Source organism: Solanum dulcamara, chromosome 1 (assembly GCF_947179165.1).
Source record: "Solanum dulcamara chromosome 1, daSolDulc1.2, whole genome shotgun sequence".
Classification (NCBI taxonomy): Eukaryota; Viridiplantae; Streptophyta; class Magnoliopsida; order Solanales; family Solanaceae; genus Solanum; species Solanum dulcamara.
The window spans coordinates 66442639-66450429 of NC_077237.1; positions in this window are offsets into that span (position 1 = coordinate 66442639).

The following is a 7791-nucleotide window of genomic DNA, read 5'->3' on the forward strand; positions in this document are numbered from 1 at the left end:
TCATCCCAGATGTCCGTAGAAACCATTACAATGTTTGAGGCTACTGTATCTTCCACTTCAATCCTGACCCAGGTCTACGAGTCATACATTCCCCAATAAGTCATAGGGACCACTCGTCCTACACAAATTCAAAAACTCAAAAAATCAACTTCTCTGAATCTCATTATACGAGTCACCCTAGACCCATACGACTTTCTATGGCCCGTAGGATCATTCATCCCATTGCACACTTAAACATACCCTCTAAATCTCCACCTATGAGCCTTAATAGGGTTGTGGGTCCTTTTACGGTCTGTAAGACCCTTTCATAAATCACGTCCTGAGCTAATGAAAAGAAATCATTATATAAAGTAATCATCAATCGGTCTCCCATGTAGAACCCTTAACTAATTAATTCCTCCAAACAACCTTAACAGAAGCAACTTTTTTATTTCTCAACTTTAGGATTCGACAATCTAAAATCTCAACCAGAACCTCTTCGTAAGATAGGCCCTCTTTCACACAAACACTCTCCAATGGAAAAAAAGAATTGGGATCACCAATACACTTCTTCAACAAAGAGACATGAAACAGTGGATGCACCAATTCCAATTCTGAAGGAAAATCCAACTCATAAGCCAGTTTACCATAACACCTCAAAAACTGAGATGGGCCTACATAACAGGGACTAAGATTTTCTTTCTTATCAAAATGCATCACATCCTTCATAGGTGAGTTTTCAAGTAAACCCAATTATTAACTTCAAACTCAAGCTCTCTTATCCTTACACCCAAATAGGATTTTTGTCGACTTTGGGCAGTCTTCAACCTTTCTCTAATGAATCAAACTTTCTCCATATCTTCACAAACCAACTCGGGCCCTATCAAAGTGACTTCGCCTACATCGAACCACCCAATAGAAGATCTAAATTTCCTACCATAGAGAGATTCAAATGGATCTATTTGAATAATTGAATAATTTATTGTAGGCAAACTCAATTAATGGAAAATAGTCATCCCAATTTTCTTTGAAGTCAATTACACACGCCTTCAATATGTCATCTAAATTTTGAATAGTCTATTCTACTTGACCATCCTGAGGGTGAAAAGTTGTATTAAGCTTTACTTGAGTACTAAGTCCCTTTTGAAATAATCTCTAGAACTACGATGTAAGGTGTCTACCTCAAACCGAAATGATAGACAATGGAATACCATGAAGCTTACCTAACTCTCGAATGTAGATCCTAGCATAGTCCTCCGCTGAATAAGAAGTCTTAGTGGGAAGAAAAATGTGACAACTTAATCATTCGGTCCACAATAATCCAAATCAAATCATGTTGCCTATGAGTACGAGGTAATCCCGTAATGAAGTCCATATTTAAATCTTTCCACTGCTGAGTAGGAATCTCAATGTCTTGAGCTAAATCTCCTGATTTTTTATGCTCGACCTTCACTTGTTGGCAATTCAGACACTTAGCCACAAACTCTATAGTATCCTTCTTTATGTCTTTCCACCAATAAACTTCCCTCAAATAATGATAGATTTTTTTGGATCCGAGAAGAATAGATTATTGAAAACTATGAGCTTTAAAAAATATTATTTCCCTCAAACCATCAACATCGAGAATACATAAATAACCTTAGTAACGAAGCACACCATCTCCCCCTTAGGAGACTGCCTCAATGGCTTTTTCGAAAACTATTTTGTTCAACTCAACTAAAATTGGATCATTATCTTGCATTTCCTTAAAATTCAACACAAGAGATGATTTTGAGCTATTTTGCACAACCACATCACCCTCTTTAGAATCAACCAAACAAACACCCACACGAGCTAGTCTATGCATATCACAAACTAACTCCTTCTCATTCTCAATATGAGCAACACTAACCATGGATAATCTACTAAGAGCACCGACAATCATATTTTCCTTTCCAGATGGTACAACATACTTATGTCATAATCTTTCAATAATTCAAGCCACTTTCTTTGACGAAGATTCAAATTCTTTTGCATAAATACATATTGCAAACTCTTATGATCGGTGAACACATCCACATGAATACCATAAAGATAGTGCCTCTAAATCTTTAAAGCAAAAACCACCGCTGCTAACTCCAAGTCATGGATTGGGTAGTTTTTTTTCATGCACCTTAAGTTGCCTAGAAGAATTGGCTATCACTTTATCATTTTGCATCAACATACAACCAAGACGAATTCTCGAGGAATCACAATACATAACAAACTCATTGGTCCTTTCGATAAAGTCAAAACTGCACTGAAATGAGTCGTTCATTAAAATCTGTGAAACTCTTCTCACATGCTTCGAACAATAGGAATTTCATCTTATTTTAAGTCAACATAGTCAAAGCAGAAGCAATAGATTAAAATACTTCCTCAAACCAACTATAATAACCATCTAAATCCAAGAAACTCTGAATATTTGAAGGATAAAAAGGTTTAGGCCAATTCTTAACCGCCTTGGTCTTTTTAGGATAAACTTGAAACATCACCAAAAATAATATGGCCAAGAAACACCACCGATCTCAACCAAAACTCACACTTTCTAAACTTAGCAAATAACTGACGAACCTTGATAACTTTCAAGACAATCCTCAAATAATTGGCATGCCCATCCTTACTCAAGGAATAGATCAAAATATCATCGATGGACATAATGATGAACATTTTCAAATATTTCTTGAACACCTTGTTCATCAAATCCATAAACATTGTAGGAGCATTTGTTAGTCCAAAAGACATAACAAAAAATTCAAACTGACCATACCGAATTTTGAAATCCATCTTTGGAACGTCACATGCTCTCACTCAAAGTTGATGATAGCCTGATAGAAGTAACTTGCACCTTCAAGCTGATCGAACAAGTCATCAATCCTTGGGATGGGATACTTATTCTTGATTATGACACTGTTCAACTCTCGATAGTCAATACACATGCAAAGATAACCATCATTCTTTCAAACAAAGAGAATCGGAGGACACCATGGAGAGATTTTCGATTTAATAAAGCCCTTATTCAATAGGTCCTTTAACTGATCTTTCAACTCTTTAAGTTCTGCTGGGGAAATTCTATAAGGAGGGATAGAAATAGGCTGAGTTTTGTGAAGAAGGTTTATACCAAAGTCTATTTCCCTTTCGAGAGGAATTCTAGAAAGATCATAAAGAAACACTTTTGGAAACTCGTTAACAATAGGAATTGACTCAAGAGTAGGAACTTCAGAATTTGTATTCCTAACTCATACTAGATGGTAGATACTAGCTTTAGAAATTATTTTTTTAGCTTTAAGGCATGAGATAAACTGACCCTTAACCATGGAATTTCTACCCTTCCACTTTATGGACAGTTCGTTCAAAAACTGAAACTCGGGTTCTATAGTCAATAGAGGCATAACATGCATGAAGCCAATCCATATCAAAAAAATATCAAAGTCAGTCATACCTAACTCCACAAGATCAACTAAGGTGGCTTTATGAATAAATGAGACCGGGTAATTTCTATAGATCCGATTATCTAAAAATGAATCACTGATAGGAGTACAGACTAAGAAGGGATCTAATAAGATTTCGGGGTTGACATTAAATATCATAGCAAGATAAGAAGTCGCAAAAGAAAGATTCTCTCCCAGATATAACAATGCATAAACATCAAACTAAGAGACTCATAACATACCAATGACTACATCGGGAGAATCCTTCAAATCCAGTCGAGTCTGAAGAGCATAGAATCTATTTTGGCGCCTGATGTGTCTCCAAAATATGAAACTTAAGAAACTCAAAACATGTAATTACTACAAGTTCTCGAGCACGTTTTGTTATGTGTTTTTGGTTAATTTTTAGGGAAATTAAAATATTCTTGGGTTGATGATCTTTGTCTTGGTTTATATGATAATTTGATTGATCTTGGAGTAAGTTGGCAACTCTATATTGAGGAGGAAAACAAAATATTCAAGAAATGCTAAATTGACTTGATCTTGGTGAAGTTTTAGGACAACTTGAAAGGAGAAATCAAAGAACGAACTTCATTGCGCATTGAAGGACTTTGGATTGGATGTTTGGAGACTAAATAAGAATGTTTGGACCAAGGGCACACCACTGGACGTGAAGAGGATCTCTCTATCCGTAAAGAAGGCATCCACCAAGCAAAAGCCATAAAAATGGCTAAGGCAAACTCCACGGACCTCACCACACCACTGGCCGTAGAAGGGGCCATGGTGGGTTTGCCAATCAAAAACAACCATGGAAAACACTAAGGAACACCACCACGAGTCGTGGTTCTCACCACTATCCGTGGTGTTTCTCGTCTAAAGCAATCCAAGCCCAACTTCTATAAATACCCTATTTTGTTCTAGGTTTAAGGGACACTTTTTTGATACTTTTCACACGTTTTTTCTACTTTTTAGAGGCTAAATTACACGAACTAAGCTCCATTGTTGAATTATTTTTCATCAACCACACGAACTTGGACAGATTTGGGAGAAAGAACACACAACTCGGATTCTTTGAGTTCTAGTTTTGTGATTTGAATCTATCTTTTCTTATTCAATTGTGAGTTTGATTCATTATTATTTGTAAGACTTATAATACATGACTTTTTCATATTTTATTAAGTTATTCATCATAACTATGCAAGGATAATCCCACAGCTAGGGTTGTGGGAACCATGACGAGTTAACTAGAATAGGCAAACGTAGGATTGATATTTGTGAATTGTTATTGCATGTATTGTGATTTCTTTATTCAAAAGTCTTTCTTAGTGAGTGCACACATTAAGAACTTTGTCGTATTCATTTCTTTACCAGGAGGTAGGTAGTGATTAGGAAAAGTATATCACAATAGAAATTCGAAGAGTCTGGCTTCAAAAGAAGGGATAAACTTCATCTAATTTACTTGAGACTGGGAGGAGATAGTACTCTAGGATCCAGGGCAAGGGTTAGTAAAGTATACATTCTGAGACCGGGAGGAGATGAATGAGATACGTCTAAGAAGTACTGGGAGGTGAATTAGATGTTACCTAACTCGCTAGATTTTGCATGCAATACATTGAATCGATATCATGAATACGAGTTGTCTATTAGGTCAAATGTCATGGGGATCATAACCCTAATCTATTCTCCATATTGTTTAAAACATTAATCTTGTTTACTTATCATTACATGGTTAATTATTCTAAAATCATAACCAAAACCCCCACTTTTACTTTATGCAAGTTTATTTTCGGGAAATAGCTACTACAACTGAATAGTGATAGCTAATAGAATCGCTTCAACCTATTCCTTGTGGGTTCGACCTCGACTCTTAGTTTGGTAAAATATACTACTAAAGATCATCTATATTTTTTTTGAGAGGTATACTTGAACGTTATCAGCGCCGACCACCATCAGAACCCTATGAACTACCCTGCTGAGCCAGAAGACTTGAAGTAGTAGTCTAAGTCTGAGGTCGACCACCTCCACCTCTACTAGCACCTGAGGGGCAATCTCTCACCTTATGACCAGTCTTGCCATGATCATAACAAGCATCAAATCCGCCAAACAATCTCCTTGATGGTTTTTCCCATACTACCTACATGTAGGGATAGTCTGACCCGACGCACTCCCTTAGGGATTAGGGTTAGACACCCTATTCTTATTGAATTTCGAAGTCAGAGTACTAGAAGAACTCTGGCTGGAGAACTTTTGACGAAATTGTGAAAGACCACCAGTACCAGACCTCAAATGTGAAAAGTCACCACTATCGGTCCTTTCTAGGAGTGTACATTCGGTTTTTTATTTGGTTTTATGTTATTCAATTTCGGTTTTTTTGGTTTTTGGTTTTGAAAAAGTGTAATCCAATTTAAACCAAAAAAATTCTTTTAGTTCGGTTTTTCTCTTTCGATTTGTTTTTTATTGTTCGGCTATTCGATTATGTCAATAATTAATAGCATAATCAAATTTATATTTGGATTTTAAAAAAATTAAAATTATATAGAAGGAGAAGTAATACTATTAAATCTCTTAAATATACTTTCTAATATAAGTCACGAGTAAAACTTTAAAATACAATAACTTAAATTATACCAATAGATGTTCAAACATAAAATCTAAACTAAATCATAATGAAACTTTCGATGAAACTAACTCTAGTCCTAGTACGGTAAATTACTAAACCTAATAAAAACTATCTTACTAAAAAGGAGATAAAAGTGGTTAATTATTAAATATTATATATTTAATTAGTTTTATATATTTATATATATAAACCATATAAAATAATTCAATTTTTTTCAGATTTTATTTTTCTAAATCCGAATCCAAACCAAAAAAAAGTAAAATTTTAATCTTAAACCAAACCAAAAAACCCAATCCAAATAAAAATTCAGTTTTATTTGGTTTGGTTTTTCGGTTTAATCCAAATAATGAACACCCCTAGCCCTCTTTGACTCTCTAGTCGTCTCCTTAATATTTTTCTCCTCTATTTGTTTGGCATGAGTCATCAATCTTGAGATAACCATCTCCTTGATCAATATTGCAGTTTTACATTCCTTGACAACCAAAACTGAAATATCCAAAACAAACTTGCTCGTGCGAGCTCTAGAGTCGGAAACCATAAAAGAAGCATACATAGACAACTGTGTGAACTTCAAGGAATATTCTCTCACACTTAGATCTTAGGCTCCCTCAACTCAAGGGGAAAGAAACGTTCCAAAATAGTATCCATGAACTCTTCCATATCCAAGAAGCCCACCCTAGCTCTCTCTTCTTTCAATTGATTGAGCCAAACTTGGAAACTCCTTTCAATTGTTAAGTGGACAAATCATCATTCTCCATAGATTCATACCCATGATATCAACGATCTTTTGGATCCCCTTAATGAATTCTTGTGGATCCTCATCCATCTTGGAACCATGAAATTTTGGAGGGTTTATTCTTGTGAAGTCACGTACTCTAGTTGCCACCGTACCCACATTTGGGTTCAGGGAGCTATCACTTCTCGATTGACTTGTGCCCTTATAGCTTAAGAAAGAACTTGAAAATCCTCCCTAAATTTGATATGAGTAACTTGCCTGGCCAAAGGGTGGGTCGGATCTTGATGCTCCTCATCTTGGTCCACATTTCTTCTCAATGGAGCTCTCAGGGGAGGCATGATTATGTAAAGAACAAGAGTTAGAAGGAAAACCATATAGAGTTAAACTCTATTGCACAACTTAAGAGTGATGAAAGAAGTGAAGTTTCTTAAATGCCTTGTAGCCTATCATTCATAAATGTGGTTCGCTTCACACTTATGAACAAGACTCTACTAGACATGACATCACAGATACCCTAAGATACTTTAACCTGATGCTCTGATACAAAGTTTGTTATGACCCAACCTAGACCCTAAACATGACATGATGAATAAAATCCCAAAAGACCCTATACAAGCCTCTTAGCAAAATCATAACTTAATAATCAACAACACACACATAATGAAACTAAAAGCGGAAGATAAGTCTCAAATCTAGCAATCTCAACATAAAAGAAATCTAAGATAACAGTTGTGAATATGAAAACATATTATATCTGACATCGTATCTAATAATCATAGAAGGGACATAGGACAACCCCTATCTCACCCAAACAATCTAACTCTAAGATTCATGAAAAAACAGACATAAGAAACCATCATGGTTGCGCCTTCAAAACATGAGGACTCACCAAATGGTGTAGTATTAACAACAACTTGTACTAGCCATATGAGTGATGAGTAACGTCAAATCCTACGTTATGAGACAACGTAGGCACAAGTATGCATTAGTATATGAAATGTACTAAG